The sequence below is a fragment of the Mirounga angustirostris genome, unplaced genomic scaffold (assembly GCF_029215605.1).
Source record: "Mirounga angustirostris isolate CCGP_5_RB_7025 unplaced genomic scaffold, mMirAng1.0.hap1 SCAF_3, whole genome shotgun sequence".
In the NCBI taxonomy this organism is placed as follows: Eukaryota; Metazoa; Chordata; class Mammalia; order Carnivora; family Phocidae; genus Mirounga; species Mirounga angustirostris.
This window is the reverse complement of record NW_026991711.1, coordinates 84,124,633-84,147,754: the sequence shown is the minus strand read 5'-3', so window position 1 is coordinate 84,147,754 and position 23,122 is coordinate 84,124,633.

The following is a 23,122-nucleotide window of genomic DNA, read 5'->3' as shown; positions in this document are numbered from 1 at the left end:
TATAGGAACAAAAACACTGACTGAGGGCAGCAAACCCTGGCGCTGGCTGTGTTGTGATTAGCCATAAATTCCAAACTGCTGCATGGTCATTCAACAGTTTTCTGGAACAAGCCGGCACCAGCCACAGTGCATCATCGAGACCCTTCCCCAGAGGATCAGTGCAGGTCTGAACAACAGGGGTCTCTGCATGTGCAATTTTGAAACCCAGCCACACCTGAGATAAAATACAGGAGTACTACATGGCCTGATAGGCATATAGCTTGGATAAAAACAGGGTGAAGATGGAGTTATGACAAAAGCCAGGGACACAGGAAGGATGATTGCTCATCAGTAAGAGCTTCCTGAAGAGTGGCAGGCACTAGCTCCCCATTCTGGAGACCAGTGAGCAGAGCAAAGCCATTTTGACCCCTCACCACCAGCAGTGACTGAACTCAGTGACAGAAAAACAGCACCACCAAGTGGAGACCAGAGCCGCTTACACCAAGCCCCACCCCCCTGTGCCCTGCAAGCACTTGTCCAATAGGGCAAGTCCTCCTGAGAATCAGAGCAGCAGGCCCCTCCCCCAGAAAACCAGCACAAACCCTTTCCATGCACCAAGTCTACTGATCATAGAGTGCTGCAAATCTTCAGCTCTAGGAGAAACAGCATCTAGGTTCGAGTTTTTTTGTTTATTTTTTTGTGTTTGTTTTTGTCTTGGATACAAAAAGAACAAATTTTTAATTTTTTTTTACTTTTTAACATTTTTTCTAACAAGCTTCTCTTAACAAACAGACCAAAACACGTAGAGTCTAGCTTCCCTTATTTTCTTTTATTTTTTAATTTTAATTTTTTATTTTATTTAACTTATTTTTTTACCTCCAACATGACAAGACAGAGGAATTCACCCTAAAAAGAAAGAACAGGAAGAAATGAGGGCCAGGGATTTAATCACCACAAATATAAGTAAGATGTCAGAACTAAAACAACAATGTAAGGATACTGGGTGGGCTTGAAAAAAGCATAGAAGACATAAGAGAATCCATTCCTGCAAAGATAAAAGAATTAAATTCTAGTGAGGTCGATATTAAAAGTGTTATAACAGAGATGCAAACCCGAATGGATGCAATAAAAATGAGGATGGATGAAACAGAAGAACAAATCAGTGACACAGAAGATAAAATGGAAAATAATGAAGCTGAAAAGAAGAGGAAAACAAAGGTAATGGATCATGAAGGTAGGCTTAGGGAACTCAGCAACTTACTAAAACAATATCATAGGAGTCCCAGAAGATGAAGACAGAGAAAAGGTGGCAGAAGTTTTATTTCAGCAAATTATAACTAAAAATGACTCTAATTTGAAGGACACAGACATCAAAACTCAAGAAGCACAGAGAACTCCCATTAAATTCAACAAAAGTTGGACATCTCCAAGGCATACCATAGTCAAATTCACAAAACACACAGACAAGGAAAGAATCCTAAAAGCAACAAGGGAAAAAAGTCCTTAACCTAAAAGGGAAGACAGATCAGTCTACAATAGATCTGTCCACAGAAATCTGGCAGTCCAGAAGACAGTGACAGTATATATTCATTGTGCTGAATGGGAAAAATATGCAGTCAAGAATGCTTTATCCAGCAAGGCTGTCATTGAGAATAGAAGGAGAGATTAAGAGATTCCCTGACAAACAAAAACTGAAGGAGTGTCATACCCACAAAATCAGCCATGCAAGAAATAGTAAGGAGGACTCTTTGAGTGGGGAAAAAAAGACCAAAAGCAACAAAGACTAGAAAAGACCAGAAAATATCACCAGAAACACAACTCTACAGGTAACATGGTAACACAGTGGCACTAAATTCATATCTTTCAATAATCACTTTGAATGTAAGTGGACTAAATGCTTCAATCAAAAGACATAGGGTATCAAAAAAGATTAAAAAAAAAAAACAAGATCCATCTCTATGCTGCCTACAATAGACTCGTTTTAGACCTAAAGACACCTGAAGATTGAAAGTGAGGAGATGAAGAATCATCTGTCATGCAAATGGATGTGAAAAGAAAGCCAGAGTAGCCATACTTATATCAGACTAACTACATTTTAAAATAAAGACTGTATCAAGACATGAAGAAGAGCATTAGATCTAACAGTTGTAAATATTTATGCCCCCAACTTGGGAGCACCCAAATATATAAATCAATTAATAACAAACACAAAGAAACTCATTGATAATAATACAATAATCGTAGGGGACTTTAACACCACACTAACAACAAAGGACAAATAATCTAAGCAGAAAATCAACAAGGAAACAATGGCTTTGAATGACACACTAGACTGGATGGATTTAACAGATATATTCAGAACATTTCATTCTAAAGCAGCAGAATACACATTCTTTTCTAGTGCACACAGAACATTCTCCAGAATAGACCACATACTGGGTCACAAATCAGCCCACAACAAGTACAAAAAGATGGAGATCATACCATGCACATTTTCAGATCACAACATATGAAACTTGAATTCAACTACAAGAAAAAATTTGGAAAGACCACAAATACCTGGAGGTTAAAGAATATCCTACTAAAGAAGGAATGGGTTAACCAGGAAATTAAAGACAAAATTAAAAAAACACATGGAAGCAAAGAAAATGAAAACATGACAGTCCAAAACCTTTGAGATTCACCAAAGGCAGTACTAAGAGGGAAGAAGTATATTGCAATACAGGCCTACCTCAAGAAGCAAGAAAAGTCTCAAATACACAAACAAATCTTACATCTAAAGGTGCCAGAAAAGGAACAACAAATAAAGCCTAAAGCCAGCAGAAGAAGGGTAATAATAAAGATTAGAGCAGAAATAGATGATATAGAAACAAAGAAAAACAAAATAGCAGAACAGATCGATGAAACTAAGAGTTGGTTCTTTGAAAGAATTAATAAAATTGATAAACCCCTAGCCAGACTTATCAAAAAGAAAAGAGAAAGGACCCAAATAAATTAAATCATGAATGAAAGAGGAAAGATCACAATCAATACCATAGAAGTACAAACAATTAAAAGAGAATATTATGAAAAATTATCTGCCAACAAGCTGGGCAATCTGGAAGAAAAGGACAAATTACTAGAAACATACAAACTATCAAAACTGAAACAGGAAGAAATAGAAAATTTGAACAGACCCATAACCAGTAAAGAAATTGAGTGAGTAATCAAAAATCTCCCAACAGACAAAAGTCCAGGTCCAGATGGCTTCCCAGGGGAATTCTACCAGATATTTAAAGAAGAGTTAATACCTGGGGTGCCTGGGTGGCTCAGTCGTTAAGCGTCTGCCTTTGGCTCAGGTCATGATCCCAGGGTCCTGGGATCAAGCCCCGCATTGGGCTCCCTGCTCAGTGGGAAGCCTGCTTCCCCTCTCCCACTCCCCCTGCTTGTGTTCCCTCTCTTGCTCTGTATCTCTCTGTCAAATAAATAAATAAAATCTTGGGGGGAAAAGATGGCGGAGGAGTAGGGGACCCTATTTCAACTGGTCCCCGGAATTGAGCTGGATATCTACCAGACCACTCTGAGCACCCATGAAACCAGCCTGAGATGTAAGAAGATCTGGATCTCTACAAACAGAATATTGCAGGCGGTTGGCTGTGAGGTACAAAGCGGAGAGCCGTGATTCTGTGGGCAGATATTGAGGATAAACAGCAGCAGGAGGGTGCCTGGATGTGGGGTTCCTGCACTGCCGGTGAGTGACAACCTCGTGTGCTGCAGACAGGGCACAGACTCGCAGACCGGTAGCATCAGGAAAGGACTTTAGGGCAGCCCCCGGGGTGGAGGACCAGACCGGCGGGGTCGCGCGCACGCGAACCACAGCCACCCGGACAGAAAGCAGGAGCGACGGTCACGTGCATGCAAACCGCAGCCTCCGAGATGGAAACCCAGTGCTCCGGGGTCCCCCAGGTGAACTGCAACCTCCAGGGTGGAAACCCCGAGTGGTGGAGTCGCACGCACGTGAACTGCAGTCCCCGGGACAGGACCCCAAGCGGCGGAGGCACGCGCACACGACCTGGGAGCGGCTGGTGGTTTTAGAAGCACAAAGGGCAGAGACGTGCCCCAACCTGGAGGCAGGACTGGGAGCGCTGTGGAGGGGTGCACAACTCAGGATGCTGCAGTTTATAGCAGCACGGACAGAAACGGAGACAGTGTGGCCTGGAGAGCTCACTGAAGAAAAGACTGAGGTCTCTGCTCTGAGGTAGAGGGCTGGAAACGGTCTCTTCTGCTGTGACTCATGGAAGAGACGCAGAAAGCCACCAGGGAAAGGCGCCAAAGAACAAAAGCCCCAAAGACTGAATCCCACTGAGCCCATCCCCCACCACAGGGGCACAGGGCAACTCCGCCCAAACACGGTTACTTGAGTAACAGCGTGGCAGGCCCCTCCCACAAAGACAGGCTGGGAGAACAAGAGGCCAGCAACCCTAAGGTCCCAAGAAAACAGGTGCATCTTGCTTGGGTTCTGGTCAATAATTTGGACCCTATACATTCCCTCAAACACCCATCAACAGAATGACTAGGAAGACGAGCCCCCAAAACAAAAAAGACTCAGAGATTACGACTTATGCTGCAGATTTACAAATGGATGCAGATATAACCAAAATGTTGGAGATGGAATTCAGGCTAGCAATTGTGAAGACAATGGCTAGAATGGAGAAATCAATTAATGGCAACATAGAGTCTCTAAGGGCAGAAATAAAACAGGAATTGGCAGAACGTAAAAATGCTATCAATGAGATCCAATCCAATCTAGATAATGTAACACCTAGGGTAAATGAGACAGAAGAGAGAATAAGCGATCTGGAAGACAGTATAATAGATAAAAAGGGAAAAGAGGAGGCCAGGGAAAAACAACTCAGAATCCATGAAAATAGAATCAGAGAAATAAGTGACACCATGAAGCGTTCCATTGTCAGAATAATTGGAATCCCGGAGGAAGTGGAGAGAGAGACAGGGCTAGAAGATGTATTTGAGCAAATTGTAGCTGAGAACATCCCTAATCTGGGGAATGAAACAAACATTCGAGTCCTAGAGGGAGAGAGGACCCCTCCTAAGATCAAGGAAAACAGGCCAACACCCCGGCATGTAATAGTAAAACTTGCAAATCTTAGAACCAAGGAAACAATCTTAAGGGCAGTTAGGGGGAAGAGATTCCTTATGTACAGAGGGAGGAACATCAGAATAACGTCAGGCCTATCCACAGAGACCTGGCAAGCCAGAAAGGGCTGGCAAGTCATATTCAGGGTACTAAATGAGAAGAACATGCAGCCAAGAATACTCTATCCGGCAAGGATTTCATTTAGAACGGATGGAGAGATGCAGAGCTTCCATGACTGGCAGAAGTTGAAAGAATATGTGACCACTAAGCCGGTCCTGAAAAAAATATTAAGGGGGGTTCTATAAAAGGAGAAAGACCCCAACAGTAATCTACAACAGAAATTTACACAGACAATCTATAAAAACAACGTCTTCACAGGCAACATGATGACAATTAATTCATATCTTTCAATAATCACTCTCAATGTGAATGGCCTAAACGTTCCCATAAAATGGCACAGGGTTGCAGATTAGATAAAAAGACAGGACCCATCCATATGCTGTCTACAAGAGACTCATTTTGAACCTAAAGATACATCCAGACTGAAAGTGAAGGGATGGAGATCTATCTTGATGCCAGCAGAACTCAAAAGAAAGCTGGGGTAGCAATTCTTATCAGACAAATTAGATTTTAAGTCTGTAATAAGTCTGTAATAAGAAAAACAGAAGGACACTATATCATTCTTAAAGGGTCTATCCAACAAGAAGATATAACAATTGTAAATATCTATGCCCCCAACATGGGAGCAGCCATATACAGAAGCCAACTGTTAACCAAAATAAAGAGTCATATTGATAACAATACGTTAATTGTAGGAGACCTCAATACTCCACTCTCAGCAATGGACAGATCATCTAAGCAGAAAATCAAAAAGGAAACAAGAGCTTTGAATGATACATTGGACCAGATGGGCCTCATAGATATTTATAGAACATTCCACCCTAAAACAACAGAATACTCATTCTTCTTGAGCGCACATGGAACTTTCTCCAGAATAGACCATATATTGGGTCACAAATCAGGTCTCAACCGATACCAAAAGATTGAGATTATTCCCTGCGTATTCTCAGACCACAATGCTCTAAAACTGGAACTCAATCACAAGAAAATATTTGGCAGAAATTCAAACACTTGGAAGCTAAAGACCACGCTGCTCAAGAATATTTGGGTCAACCAAGAAATCAAAGAAGAACTTAAACAATTCATGGAAATCAATGAGAATGAAAACACATCGGTCCAAAAACTATGGGGTACTGCAAAGGCAGTCCTAAGGGGGAAATACATAGCCATCCAAGCCTCACTCAAAAAAATTGAAAAATCCTGAAATCACCAACTAACTCTACACCTTAAAGAACTAGAGAAAAAGCAACAAATGATGCCTAAGCCACGCATTAGAAGGGAAATAATTAAAATTAGTCAGAAATCAATGAATTAGAAACTAGAAACACAGTAGATCAGATCAACGAAATAGAAGTTGGTTCTTTGAAAGAATTAATAAGATTGATAAACCACTGGCCAGACTTATCCAAAAGAAGAGAGAAAGGACCCAAATTAATAAAATTATGAATGAAAGGGGAGAGATCAGGACCAACACCAAGAAAATAGAAAAATTATTAGAAATTATTATCAACAACTATATGCCAATAAACTGAGCAACCTGGATGAAATGGAGGCCTTCCTGGAAACCTATAAGCTGCCAACACTGAAACAGGAAAAAATAGACAACCTGAATAGGCCAATAACCACTAACGAGATTGAAGCAGTGATCAAAAACCTCCCAAAAAACAAGAGTCCAGGGCCTGATGGATTCCCTGGGGAATTCTACCAAACATTCAAAGAAGAAATAATACCTATTCTACTGAAGCTGTTTCAAAAAATAGAAACAGAAGGAAAACTTCCAAACTCATTCTATGAGGCCAGAATTACCTTAATCCCCAAACCAGGCAAAGACCCCATCAAAAAGGAGAATTTCAGACTGATATCCCTGATGAATATGGATGCCAAAATCCTCAACAAAATCCTAGCTAATAGGATCCAACAGTACATTAAAAGGATCATCCACCACAACCAAGTGGGATTTATCCCCGGGATGCAAGGGTGGTTCAACATTAGCAAATCAATCAATGTGATAGAACACATTAATAAGAGGGGAGAGAAGAACCATATGGTCCACTCAATTGATGCAGAAAAAGCATTTGACAAAATACAGCATCCTCTCCTGATTAAAACTCTCCAGAGTATAGGGATAGAGGGATCATTCCTCCAGTTAAAAAATCCATCTATGAAAAACCCACAGTGAATATCATCCTCAATGGGGAAAAGCTGAAAGCCTTTCCCTTAAGGTCAGGAACACATCAAGGATGCCCACTCTCACCACTGTTGTTCAACATAGTACTAGAAGTCCTAGCAACAGCAATCAGAAAACAAAAAGAAATAAAAGGTATTCAGATTGGCAAAGAAGAAGTCAAACTCTCTCTTTTCACAGACGACATGATACTTTATGTGGAAAACCCAAAAGACTCCACCCCCAAATTACTAGAACTCATACAGCAATTCAGTAATGTGGCAGGATACAAAAATCAATGCACAGAAATCAGTTCCTTTCTTATACACTAACAATGCAACTGTTGAAAGAGAAATTAAAGAAACAATTCCATTTACAATAGCACCAAAAACCATAAGATACCTCGGAATAAACCTAACCAAAGAGGTACAGGATCTATACTCTAGGAACTACAAAACACACGTGAAAGAAATTGAAGAAGACACTAAAAGATGGAAAAATATTCCATGCTCATGGATCGGAAGAATAAACATTGTTAAAATGTCTATGCTACCCAGAGCAATCTGTACCTTCAATGCCATCCTGATCAAAATTCCAATGACATTTTTCAGAGTGCTGGAACAAACAATCCTAAAATTTGTATGGAATCAGAAAAGACCCCAAATCGCCAAGGAAATGTTGAAAAAGAAAAACAAAGCTGGGGGCATCACATTGCCCGGTTTCAAGCTATATTACAAAGCAGTGATCACCAAGAGAGTATGGTACTGGCACAAAAACAGACATATAGACCGATGGAACAGAATAGAGAACCCAGATATGGACCCTCAACTCTATGGTCAAATAATCTTTGACAAAGCAGGAAAAAACATGCAATGGAAAAAAGACAGTCTCTTCAGTAAATGGTGCTGGGAAAATTGGACAGCCACATGCAGAAGAATGAAACTCGACCATTCTCTAACACCATTCACAAAGATAAACTCAAAGTGGATGAAAGACCTCAATGACGGGGTGCCTGGGTGGCTCAGTTGGTTAAGCGACTGCCTTCGGCTCAGGTCATTTTCCCAGGGTCCTGGGATCGAGTCCCACATCGGGCTCCCAGCCCAGCAGGGAGCCTGCTTCTCCCTCTGACCCTCTCCTCTCTCATACTGTTTCTCTCTCGCTCACTCTCTAATAAATAAATAAATAAATAAAATCTTTTAAAAAAAAGAAAGAAAGAAAGACCTCAATGTGAGACAAGAACCCATCAAAATTCTAGAGGAGAACATAGGCAGTAATCTCTTTGACATTGGCCACAGCAACTTCTTTCAAGATACATTTCCAAAAGCTAGTGAAACAAAAGCAAAAATGAACTTTTGGGACTTCATCAAGATAAAAAGCTTCTGCACAGCAAAGGAAACAGTCAACAAAACAAAGAGGCAACCCACAGAATGGGAGAAGATATTTGCAAATGACACTACAGATAAAGGGCTGGTATCCAAAATCTATAAAGAACTTCTCCAACTCAACACCCAAAAAACAAATAATCAAGTCAAAAAGTGGGCAGAAGAGATGAACAAACACTTCTCTGAAGAAGACATACAAATGGCTAACAGACACATGAAAAAATGTTCATCATCATTAGCCATCAGGGAAATCCAAATCAAAACCACATTGAGATACCACCTTACACCAGTTAGAATGCAAAAATGGACAGGGAGAGAAACAACAAATGTTGGAGGGGTTGTGGAGAAAGGGGAACCCTCTTACACTGTTGGTGGGAATGCAAGTTGGTACAGACACTTTGGAAAACAGTGTGGAGTTTCCTCAAAAAGTTAAAAATAGAGCTACCCTATGACCCAGCAATTGCACTCCTGGGTATTTACCCCAAAGACACAGATGTAGTGAAAAGAAGGGCCACCTGCACCACAATGTTCATAGCAGCATTGTCCACAATAGCCAAACTGTGGAAAGAGCCGAGATGCCCTTCAACAGATGAATGGATAAAGAAGATGTGGTCCATATATACCATGGAATATTACTCAGCCATCAGAAAAGATGAATACCCAACTTTTACATCAACATGGATGGGACTGGAGGAGATTATGCTAAGTGAAATAAGTCAAGCAGAGAAAGTCAATTATCATATGGTTTCACTTATTTGTGGAACATAAGGAATAACATGGAGGACATTAAGAGAAGGAAGGGAAAAATGGGTGGGGGGAATTGGAGGGAGATATGAACCATGAGAGACTATGGACCTGAGAAACAAACAGGGTTTTTGGGGGGGGGATTGGTTAGCCTGGTGATGGGTATTAAGGAGGGCACGTACTGCATGGAGTACTGGGTGTTATACGAAAACAATGGATCGTGGATCACCACATCAAAAACTAATGATGTATTGTATGATGACTAACATAACATAATAAAATTTAAATAAATAAATAAATAAATAAATAAATAAATAAATAAATAAAATCTTAAAAAAAGAAGAAGAGTTAATACCTATTCTTCTCAAAATGTTCGAAAAACTAGAAATGGAAGGAAAACTTCCAAACCCCTTCTACAAGGCCACCATTACCTTGATTCCAAAACCAAAGACCTCACTCAAAAGAATCAGTCCAATATCCCTGATGAAAATGGATGCAACAGTTCTAAACAATATACTAGCAAATTGAATCCAACAGTACATTAAAAGAATCATTCACCATAATCAAGTGGGATTTATTCCTGGGCTTCAGGGTTGGTTGAATATTTGCAAATCAATCAACATGATACACTACATTAATAAAAGAAAGGATAAGAATCAAATGATCTTCTCAATAGATGCAGAAAAGGCATTTGACAAAATACAGCATCCATTCTTGATAAAAACGCTCAACAAAGTAGGGATAGATGAAAAATATCCCCAAATCATAAAGGCCATATATGAAAGACCCACAGCTAATGTCATCCTCAATGGGTAAAAGCTGAGAGAATTTCCCCTATGGTCAGGAACAAGACAAACATGTCCACCATCACCATTACTATATAACAGTACTAGAAGTCTTAGCCTCAGCAATCAATAACAAAAAGAAATAAAAGGCATCCAAATCAGCAAGGAAGAAGTCAAACTTTCACTCTTTGCAGAAGACATGATACTCTATGTTGAAAACTAGAAAGACTCCACCAAAAAATGGCCAGAACTAATGTGTGAATTCGGCAAAGTGGCAGGATACAAAATCAACATATGGAAATCAGCTGCATATCTATGCACCAATAACAAAGCAGCAGAAAAATAAACCAAGAAAGGGATCCCATTTTCAATTGCACCAAAATCCATAATATACGTGGGAATAAGCCTAAGCAAAGAGGTAAAAGATGTATCCTCTGGAAACATTGTGTCTTCCTGAATTTCTTTCATAGGTGTTCTGTAGTTTTTAAATACAGATCATTTACCTCTTTGGTTAGGTTTATTCTAGGTATCTTATGGTTTTCAGTGTAATTGTATTATATTTTATTTTTCTTTATTTTATTATGTTATGTTAGTCACCATACAATACATCATTAGTTTTTGACGTAGTGATCCACGATTCATTGTTTTCCTATAACACCCAGTGCTCCATGCAGTATGTGCCCTCCTTAATACCCATCACCAGGCTAACCCATCCCCCCACCACCTCCCCTCTAAAACCCTGTTTGTTTCTCAGAGTCCATAGTCTCTCATGGTTCATCTCTCCCTCCAATTCCCCCCCTTCATTTATCCCTTACTTTTCCTAATGTCCTCCATGCTACTCCTTATGTTCACAAATAAGTGAAACCATATGATAATTGACTTTCTCTACTTGACTTATTTCACTTAACTAAATCTCCTCCAGTCCCATCCATGTTGATGTAAAAGTTGGGTATTCATCCTTTCTGATGGCTGAGTAATATTCCATTGTATATATGGACAACTTCTTTATCCATTCATCTGTTGAAGGACATCTTGGCTCTTTCCACAGTTTGGCTATTGTGGACATTGCTGCTATGAACATTGTGGTGCAGGTGGCCCTTCTTTTCACTACATCTGTGTCTTTGGGGTAAATACTGAGTAGTGTAATTGCTGGGTCATAGGGTAGCTCTATTTTTAATTTTTTGAGGCACCACCACAGTGTTTTCCAAAGTGTCTGTACCAACTTGCATTCCCACCAACAGTGTAAGAAGGTTCCCCTTTCTCCACAACCTCTCCAACATTTGTTGTTTCTTGCCATGTCAATTTTTGCCCTTCTAACAGGTGGAAGGTGGTATCTCAATGTGGTTTTGATTTGAATTTCCCTGATGGCTAATGATGATTAATATTTTTTCATGTGTCTGTTAGCCATTTGTATGTCTTCTTTGGAGAAGTGTCTGTTCATGTCTTCTCCAATTTTTGACTTGATTAGTTTTTTGGATGTTGAGTTTGAGAAGTTCTTTATAGATCTTGGATACCAGCCCTTTATCTGTAGTGTTATTTGCAAATATCTTCTCCCAGTATGTGGGTTTCCTCTTTGTTTTGTTGACTGTTTCCTTTGCTGTGCAGAAGCTTTTTATCTTGATGAAGTCCCAAAAGTTCATTTTTGCTTTTGTTTCACTAGCCTTTAGAGATGTATCTTGAAAGAAGTTGCTGTGGCCGATGTCAAAGAGGTTACTGCCTATGTTCTCCTCTAGGATTTTGATGGATTCTTTTCTCACATTGAGGTCTTTCATCCATTTTGAGCTTATCTTTGTGTATGGTGTTAGACAATGGTAGAGTTTCATTCTTATAGCTGTCCAATTTTCCCAGCACCATTTACTGAAGAGATTGTCTTTTTTCCATTGTATATTTTTTCCCACTTTGTTGAAGATTATTTGACCATAGAGTTGAAGGTCCATATCTGGGCTCTCTATTCTGTTCCATTGGTCTATATGTCTGTTTTTGTGCCAGTACCATGCTGTCTTGGTGATCACAGCTTTGTAATATAGCTTGAAATCGGGGAACGTGATTCCCCAGCTTTGTTTTTCTTTTTAACATTTCCTTGGCAATTCGGGGTCATTTCTGATTCCATACAAATTTTAGGATTGTTTGTTCCAACACTTTGAAAAATGTCATTGGAATTTTTTCAGGATGGCATTGAAGGCTTAGATTTTTCTGGGTAGCATAGACATTTTAACAAAGTTTATTCTTCTGATCCATGAGCATGGAATGTTTTTCCATCTTTTTGTGTCCTCTTCAATTTCTTTCATGAGTGTTCTGTAGTTCCTAGAGTATAGATCCTTTACCTCTTTGGTTAGGTTTATTCCAAGATATCTTATGGTTTTTGTTGCTATTGTAAGTGGAATTGTTTCTCTAATTTCTCTTTCTACAGTTGCGTTATCAGTGTATAAGAAAGCAACTGATTTCTGTGCATTGATAATGTATCCTGCCATATTACTGAATTGCTGTATGAGTTCTAGTAATTTGGGGGTGGAGTCTTTTGGGTTTTCGACATAAAGAATCATATCACCTGTGAAAAGAGAGGGTTTGACGTCTTCTTTGCCAATCTGAATACCTTTTATTTCTCTTTGTTGTCTGATTGCTATTGCTAGGACTTCTAGTACTATGTTGAACAATAGTGGTGAGCGTGGGCATCCTTGATGTGTTCCTGACCTTAAGGGAAAGGCTCTCAGCTTTTCCCCATTGAGGATGATATTCACTGTGGGTTTTTCATAGATGGATTTTATGAACTTGAGGAATGTTCCCTCTATCCCTATACTCTGAAGAGTTTTAATCAGGAAAGGATGCTGTATTTTGTCAAATGCTTTTTCTGCATCAATTGAGAGGACCATATGTTTCTTCTCTCTCCTCTTATTAATGTGTTCTATCACAATGATTGATTTGAGAATGTTGAACCACCCTTGCATCCCATGGATAAATCCCACTTAGTCGTGGGGAATGATCCTTTTAATGTATTGTTGGATCCTATTAGTTAGGATTTTGTTGAGAATTTTGGAATCCATATTCATCAGGGTTATCGGTCTGAAATTCTCCTTTTGGATGGGGTCTTTGCCTGGCTTGTCGATTAAGGTAATACTGGCTTTATAGAATGGGTCTGGAAGCTTTCCTTCTGTTTCTATCTTTTGAAACAGCTTCAGGAGAATAGGTATTATTTCTTCTTTGAATATTTGGTAGAATTCCCCAGGGAATCCATCAGGACTGGACTCTTGTTTTTGGGGAGGTCTTTGATCACTGCTTCAGTTTCATTACTGGTTATTGGCCTATTCAGGTTGTCAATTTCTTCCTGTTTCAAGTCTTGGCTGTTTATAGGTTTCTAGAAAGGCCTCCATTTCATCCAGATTGCTCAGTTTATTGGCATATAGTTGTTGATAATAATTTCTAATAATTGTTTCTATTTCCTTGGTGTTCTCATGATCTCTCCCCTCTCATTCATAATTTTATTAATTTGGGTCCTTTCTCTTTTCTTTTGGATAAGTCTGGCCAGTGGTTTATCGATCTTATTAATTCTTTCAAAGAACCAGCTTCTAGGGTGCCTGGGTGGCTCAGATGGTTAAGTGTCTGCCTTCGGCTCAGGTCATGATCTCAGGGTCCTGGGATCGAGTCCCGCATTGGGCTTCCTGCTCCTTGGGAGCCTGCTTCTCCCTCTGCCTCTCTCTCTCTCTCTCTCTCTCTCTCTGTCTCTCATGAATAAATAAATAAAATCTTAAAAAAAAAAAAGAAAAAAGAAAACAGCTTTAAAAAAAAAAAAAAAAGAACCAGCTTCTAGTTTCATTGATCTGATCTACTATGTTTCTGGTTTCTAATTCATTGATCTCTGCTCTAATCTTAAGTATTTCTCTTCTAATGCGTGGCTTAGGCATCATTTGTTGCTTTTTCCCTAGTTCTCTAAGGTGTAGAGTTAGTTGGTGAATTTAGGATTTTTCTATTTTTTTGATTGAGCCTTGGCTGGCTATGTATTCCCCCTTAGGACCACCTTTGCAGTATCCCATAGGTTTAGGACCTATGTGTTTTCATTCTCATTGGTTTGCATGAATTGTTTAAGTTCTTCTTTGTTTTCCTGGTTGACCCAAACTTTCTTGAGCAGAGTGGTCTTTAGCTTCCAAGTGTTTGAATTTCTGCCAAATTCTTTCTTGTGATTGAGTTCCAGTTTTAAAGCATTATACTCTGAGAATATGCAGGGACTAATCTCAATCTTTGGTATCAGTTGAGACCTGATTTGTGACCCAGTATGTTGTCTATTCTGGAGAAAGTTCCATGTGCACTCGAGAAGAATGAGTATTCTGTTGTTTTAGGGTGGAATGTTCTGTATATATCTATGGGGTCCATGTGGTCTAGTGTGTCATTCAAAGTTCTTGTTTCTTTGTTGATTTTCTGCTTAGATGATCTGTCTATTGCTGAGAGTGGAGTATTGAGATCTCCTACATGTAATGTATTGTTATCAATATGACTCTTGATTTTGGTTAACAGTTGGCTGCTCCCATGTTGGGGGCATAGATATTTACAATTGTTATAACTTCTTGTTGGATAGACCCTTTAAGAATGATATAGTGTCCTTCTGTGCCTCTAACTACAGTCTTTAGTTTAAAATCTAACTTCTCTGGTATAAGAATTGCTACCCCAGCTTTCTTTTGAGGTACATTGGCATGGAAGATGGACCTCCATTCCTTAACTTTCAGTCTGGATGTATCTTTAGGTTCAAAATGAATCTCTTGTAGACAGCATATGGCTAGGCCCTGTCCTTTTATCCAATCAGCAACCGTGCACTGTTTTATGGGAGTATTTAGCCCTTCACATTGAGAGTGATTATTGAAAGATATGCATTTATTGTCATCATGTTGCCTGTGAAGACCTTGTTTTTAGACACTGTGTCTGTATATTTCTGTTCTATATCACTCTTGGGGTCTTTCTCCTTTTTTAGACCCCCCACCCCTTAATATTTCTTGCAGGCCTGGCTTAGTGGTCACATATTCTTTCAGTTTCTGCTGGTCTTGGAAGTTCTGCCTCTCTCCTTCCATTCAAAATGACAGCCTTGCCAGATAAAGTATTCTTGACTTCATGTTCTTCTCGTTTATTACCCCATGTCTTGCCAGGCCTTTCTGTCTTGCCAGGTCTCTGTGGATAGGTCTGAGTTATTCTGATGTTCCTTGCTCTGTACATAAGAAATCTCTTCCCCCTAACTACCCCTCAGATGGTTTCCTCGGTTCTAAGATTTGTGAGTTTTACTATTACATGCTGTGGTGTTGGCCTGTTTTCCTTGATCTTGGGAGGGGTCCTCTCTGCCTCTAGGACATGAATGTTTGTTTCATTCCCCAGATTAGGAATGTTCTCAGCTACGATTTGCTCAAATATATCTTCTAGTCCTCTCTCTCTCCACCCCCTCAGGGATCCCAGTAATTCTGACATTGGAACGTTTCATGGTGTCACTTATTTCTCTGATTCTATTTTTATGGATTCTGAGTTATTGTTCCCTTGCCTCCTCTTTTCCCTTTTTGTCTATTAATTGGTCTTCTAGTTCACTAATTCGTTCTTCTGCCTCGTTTACCCTAGCTTTTAGATTATCTAGATTAGATTGGATCTCATTGATAGCATTTTTAAGTTCTGCCAATTCAGCTTTCATTTCTGCCCTTAGAGACTCTATGTTGCCATTAATCAATTTCTCCATTCTCGCTATCGTCTTCATAATTGCTAGCCTGGACTCCATCTCCAACATCTTGGTTATATCTGAATCCATTTCTAAATCTGTGGCATAAGACATAGTCTCTGAGCCTTCCCTATTTTGGGGGTTCCTCCTCTTAGTCATTCTGTTGATGGGTGGTTGAGGGAATGTATAGAGTCCAAATTATTGACCAGAACCCAAGCAAGATGCACCTGTTTTCTAGGGACCTTAAGGTTGCTGGCCTCTTGTTTTCCCAGCCTGTCTTCTGGGGGAGGGGCATGCCACACTGTTACTCAGGCAACCCTGTTTTGGCAGAGTTGCCCTGCCCCCTGTAGCGGGGGATGGGCTCAGTGGAACCCGGTTTTGGGGGGCTTTTGTTCTGTGGTGGCTTTCCCTGGCGGCTTTCCGCATCTCTTCTGAGAGTCAGAGCAGAAGAAATCATTTCCAACCCTCTGCCTCAGAGCAGAGAGATTGCAGTCTGTTCTTCAGTGAGCTCTCCAGGCCACACTATCTCTGTTTCTGTCTGTGCTGCTATAAACTGCAGCGCCCTGGGCTGTGCACCCCTCAGCAGCGCTCCCAGTCCTCGCCTCCAAGTTGGAGGGTGTCTCTACCCTTTGTACTTCTAAAACCACCAGCCACCCCCAGTTGGCAGGCACAGCCCTGCTGCTCTGGGTTTCTGTCCTGGGGACTGCCCTAAAGTTCTTTCCCCGCCGCTACCAGTGTCTGACTCTGTGCCCAGTCCCCAGCATGGGAGGCTATCGCTCACTGGCGGTGTATGATCCCATGGGCTTGGCTCTCTCCCCCTTCTGTTTATCCTCCTATATCTGCCCATGGAATCATGACTCCCCAATTCGTACCTCGAAACCAAACACCTGCGTTATTCTGTTTGTAGAGATGCAGACCTGTCTTCTTAGATCTCAGGCTGATTTCGTGAGTGTTCAGAGTGGTCTGGTAGATATCCAGCTCAATTCCGGGGACTGGTTGGAATAGGGACCCCTACTCCTCTGCCATCTTTTTCCTCTCTCGGTGTAATTATAAATGGGATTGATTCCTTGCTTTCTCTTTCTTCTGCCTCATTGTTAGTATAAAGAAATGCAACTGACATCTGTGCATTGAGTTTATATCCTGTAGCTTTGCTTAATCCCTGTATGAGTTCTAGCAATTTTGGAGTAGAGTCTTTTGGATTTTCCACACAAAATATCATGTCATCTGTGAAGAGTGAGAGTTTAACTTCTTTGCCAATTTGAATACCTTTTATTTCTTTTTGTTTTACAATTGCTGAGGTTAGGACTTCTTTTTTTCTTAATTTTTTTATTGTTATGTTAATCACCATACATTACATCATTAGTTTCAGATGTAGTGTTCCATGATTCATTGTTTGTGTATAACACCCAGTGCTCCATGCAGAACGTGCCCTCTTTAATACCCCATCACCAGGCTAACCCATCCTCCCACCCCTCTCCTTTCTAGAACCCTCAGTTTGTTTTCCAGAGTCCATCGTCTCTCATGGTTCATCTCCCCCTCCGATTCCCCCCCTCATTCTTCACCTCCTTCTATCTTCTTCTTTTTTTTTTCTTAACATATATTGCATTATTTGTTTCAGACATACAGATCTGAGATTCAACAGTCTTGCACAATTCACAGTGCTTACCAGAGCACATACCCTCCCCAGTGTCTATCAGCCAGTCACCCCATTCCTCCCACCCCACCCCCCACTCCAGCAACCCTCACTTTGTTTCCTGAGATTAAGAATTCCTCATATCAGGGCACCTGGGTGGCTCAGTCGTTAAGCGTCTGACTTCGGCTCAGGTCATGATCCCAGGGTCCTGGGAGCGAGTCCCACATTGGGCTCCCTGCTCGGCAGGAAGCCTGCTTCTCCCTCTCCCACTCCCCCTGCTTGTGTTTCTGCTCTCACTATTTCTCTCTCTGTCAAATAAATAAATAAAATCTTTCAAAAAAAAAAAGGAATTCCTCATATCAGTGAGGTCATATGATACATGTCCTTCTCTGTTTTACTTATTTTGCTCAGCATAATACCCTCCAGTTCCATCCATGTCGTTGCAAGTGGCAAGATCTCATTCCTTTTGATGACTGCATAATATTCCATTGTGTATATATACCACATCTTCTTTATCCATTCATCTGTCGATGGACATCTTGGCTCTTTCCATAGTTTGGCTATTGTGGACATTGCTGTTATAAACATCAGGGTGCACGTACCCCTTCGGATCCCTACATTTGTATCTTTGGGGTAAATACCCAGTAGTGCAATTGCTGGATCATATGGTATCTCTATTTTCAACTTTTTGAGGAACCTCCATACTGTTTTCCAGAGTGGCTGCACCAGCTTGCATTCCCACCAACAGTGTAGGAGGGTTCCCCTTTCTCTGCATCCCCGCCAACATCTGTCATTTCCTGACTTGTTAATTTTAGCCATTCTGACTGGTGTGAGGTGGTATCTCATTGAGGTTTTGATTTGGATTTCCCTGATGCCGAGCGATGTTGAGCACTTTTTCATGTGTCTGTTGGCCATTTGGATGTCTTCTTTGGAAAAATGTCTGTTCATGTCTTCTGTGAGGCTAGGACTTCTAGTACTGTGTTGAACAACAGTGGTGTGAGTGGGCATCCTGTCATGTCCCTGACCTTAAGGGAAAATCTCTCAGTTTTTCCCCATTGAGAATGATATACCTGTGGGCTTTTCATAGATGGCTTTTATGATATTGAGGTGTGTTCTCTCTATACCTACACTCTGGAGAGATTTAGTCAAGCAAAAATGCTGTACTTTGTCTAATGCTTTTCCTGCATGAATTGAGAGGGTCATATGGTTCTTGTCCTTTCTTTTATTAATCTGATCTATCATGTTGGTTGATTTGTGAATGCTGTACCACTCTTGCAGCCCAGGAATAAATCCCACTAGGTCATGCTGAATAATCCTTTTAATGTACTGGTGGATCCTATTGGCTAGTGTCTTGGTGAGAATTGTGGCATCCATGTTCATCAGGGATATTGGTCTGTAATTCTCCATCTTGGTGGCATCTTTTTTGGTTTTGGGATCAAGGTAATGCTAGCATCATAAAACGAGTTTGGAAGTTTTCCTTCCATTTCTATTTTTGGAAACAGCTTCAGAAGAATACATATTAGTTCTTCTTTAAATGTTTGGTAGAATTCCCCTGGGAAGCCATCCAGTCCTGGACTCTTGTTTGTGGGGAGATTTTTGATTAGTGCTTCAATTTCCTTGCTGGTTATGGGTCTGTTCAGGTTTTCTATTTCTCCCTATTTCAGTTTTGGTAGCTTACACGTGTCTAGGAATGCGTCCATTTCTTCCAGATTGCCTAATTTGTTGGCATATAGTTGCTCATAATATGTTCTTTAAATTATTTTTATTTCCTTGGTGTTGGTTGTGATCTCTAGTAATTCTTTCAAAGAACCAGCTTCTAGTTCTTTTAATATGTTCTATTGTGTTTTTTTGGTTTCTATTTCATTGATTTCTGCTCTAACCATTATTATTTCTTGTCTCCTGCTTGGTTTAGGCTCTATTAGCTGTTCTTTCTCCAGCTCCTTTAGATGTAAGGTTAGCTTGTATACTGAGAATTTTCTATTCTTAAGAGAGTCTTGTATTACTATATACTTCCCTCAACCACCTTTGCTGCATCCCAAAGGTTTTGAACAGTTGGGTTTTCATTTTCATTTATTTCCATGAATTTTTTAATTCCTCTTTAATTTCCTCATTGTCCCATTTATCCTTTAGTAGGATGCTCTTTATCCTCCAAGTGAAAGGAGAAACTTCCTACACTGTTGGTGGGAATGCACGCTGGTGCAGCCACTCTGGAAAATAGTATGGAGGTTCCTCAAAAAGTTGAAAATAGATCTACCCTATGTCCCAGCAATTGCACTACTAGGTATTTACCCCTAAGATACAAATGTAATCTGAAGGGACACCTGCACCCTAAAGTTTATAGTAGTAATGTCCACAGTAGCCAAACTCTGGAAAGGGCCCAGAAGTCCATTGACAGATGAATGGATAAAGACGATGTGGTATATATATATATGGACTATTACTCAGGCATCAAAAAATAAAATCTTGCCATTTGAAATGAGGTGGATGGAATAGATGGTATTATGCTAAGCAAAATAATTCAATCAGAGAAAGATAATTATATGATCCCACTGATATGTGGAATTTAAGAAACAAAACAGAGGATCATAGGGGAAGAGAGCAAAAAATAAAACAAGATTAAACCAGAGAGGGAGACAAACCATAAGAGACTCTTAATCATAGAAAACAAACTGAAGGTTGCTGGAGGCGGGGAGGGGTGGAGGGATGGGGTAATTGGGTGATGGACATTAAGGAGGGCATGTGATGTAATGAACAATGGGTAGTTAGTATTTAAGACTGATGAATCACTGACCTCTACCTCTGAAACCAATAATACATTATATGTTAATTAATTGAATTTAAACTTTTAAAGATATTTTTAAAAAAAGAAAGATAAGAACATGCCTTTCTTCATGGGGATATTACACGAAATAATCCATGAGGTTGTATATGCAAGAAAGACATGGTGATCCCATGTAAGTGGCTGTTCCTTATTTACATTGTTTAAAAAATTTCTTTAGTGGTATATTTAAGAGATTCAGCACATTCAAAACATTTTTTTCAACAGTAGAATTGTGGACACCTGCTGAACTTCTGTTTGCCTCATGTGTGATCATTGTTTTATTCTTTTTGCCTTTTTGCAAGTATTCATATTAAAATATTTAAAAGAAAATAAAACCTCCATGTATTTGTGTTCCCTCCAAATTTTCTCTCATGGTTCACTTCAAGTTTTAAAGCATTGTGTTCTGAAAATATGCATGGTATAATCTCAATCTTTTAGTACTGGTTGAGACCTGATTTGTCACCCAGTATGTGATCTATTCTGGAGAATTTTCCATGTGCAGTCGAGATGAATGTGTATTCTGTTGCTTTAGAATGAAATGCTCTGTATATATTTTGGAAGACCATCTGGTCCAGTGTGTCTTTCAAAGCCCCTTCTTCTTTGTTGATCTTCTGTTTAGATGAACTGTCTATTGCTGTGAGTGGGGTGTTAAGTTAAAGTCCCCTACTATTATTGTATTATTATCAATGTCTTTCTTTAATTTTATTTTAATTGGTTTATACAATTGGCTGCTCTCATGTTCAGAGCATAACTATTTAAAATTGTTAGAACTTCTTGTTGGATAGACCCTTCAAATATGATATTGTGTCCCTCTTCATCCCCTACTACAGTCTTTGGTTTAAAATCTAATTTGTCTGTTCTAAGGATTGCTACCCCAGCTTTCTTTTGAGGTCCGTTAGCATGAGAAATTGTTCTCTACCCCCTCACTTTCATTCTGGAGGTGTCTTTAAGTCTAAAATGAGTCTCTTGCAGACAGCATATCAATGGGTCTTGCTTTTTTAACCAATCTGATACCCTGTCTTTTGATTGGAGCATTTAGCCCATTTATATTCAGAATATCTATTGAAAGATATGAATTTAGTGCTATTGTATTACCTGTAAAGTCTCTGTTTCTGTGCATTGTCTCTGTTACTTTCTGGTCTGTGTTACTTTTGGGCTCTCTCTTCACTTATAAGATCCCCTTTAATATTTCTTGCAGGGCTTGTTTAGTGATCACAAATTCTTTTAGTTTCTATTTGTCCTACAAGCTCTTTATCTCTCCTTCCATTCTGAATGACAGCCTTGTTGGATAAGGTATTCTTTGCTGCATGTTTTCCCCATTTAGTACCCTGAATATATCATGCCAGCCCTTTCTGGCCTCCCAGGTCTCCATGGATAGGTCTGCTGCCAGTGTGATGTTCATTTATTTGTAAGTTAAAGACCTCTTCTCTCAAGCTGCTTTCAGGATTTTCTCTTTATCTCTGAAATTTGCAATCTTCACTATTGCATGTCACAGTGTTGATCTATTTTTATTGATTTTGAGGGGGTTCCTTTGTGCCTCCTGGAATTGAATGCCTATTTCTTTCCCCAGATTAAGGAAGTTCTCAGCTATAATTTTCTCAAATATACATTCTGCCCCTCTTTCTCTTTCTTCTTCCTCTGGAATCCCAATAATTCTAATATTGTTTTTGCTTTATGGTATCAATGATCTCTCAAATCCTCCCCCTCATAGTCCAGTAATTGTTTATCTCTCTTTTGCTCAGTTTCTTTATTCTCAATAATTTTATCTTCTATATCATTTATTCTCTCTTCTGCCCCATTTATCCTAGCAGTAAGAGCCTCCATTTTTTCATTGCATCTCAGCAATACCTTTTTTTAATTTCAGACTGATTAGATCTTAGTTCTTTTATTTCTCCAGAAAGGGATGCTCTAATGTCTTCTATGCTTTTTTAACCCCAGGTAGTACCTTTATAATCATTATTCTGAATTCTAACTCTGACATTTTACCAATACCCATATTTATTAAGTCTCTGGCAATGATTATGCTTATTATCCTTTTTTCTGGGAAATTCTTCTCTGGTCATTTTTTCCAGAGAAGAATAGGTGAACTAGAAAACAAAAAAGAAATAAAAAATAAAAATATCAACCACGACCCTGGTGAAATACACACTAGGCAAACCAGAAGAGATCAGAAACCAAAGAAGAAGAAAAAAAAAAAAGGAAAAAAGTGAGACTATAACCAAACAAGGAGACAGGACAGGATGATACACTTAGTCCTGGGTGTATTTTGGTCCATTTGTTAGAAAACGCTTGATCCCAAAATTGTAAAGAAAGTGAAACTTACATATACACAAAAATAAAACAATACAGTGAAAGGAAGCCAAAAATGAAGAATATAATCTATAAGATATAAATGCTAAAATGAAAATTTTAAAAAAAGACTTAGAGGAAAGAGTTGATTAAAAAGAAGCTAATTGAAAAGAAAAAAAAAGGAAAAGAAAATTTTAAACTGAAAGACTAAAGAATCATGATAAAAAAAAACCTTGAATTCTATATACTATTTTCCCCTAGCGCTGGAGTTTTGCAATTCTGCGTGCTCGGTAAACTTGGTATTTGCCTGTTCTTCCAGTTGGTCTTCTGGGGGAGGGGCCTGCTGAGCTGATTCTCAGGTGTCTGCCTGGGCGGAGTTGCACCGCCCCTT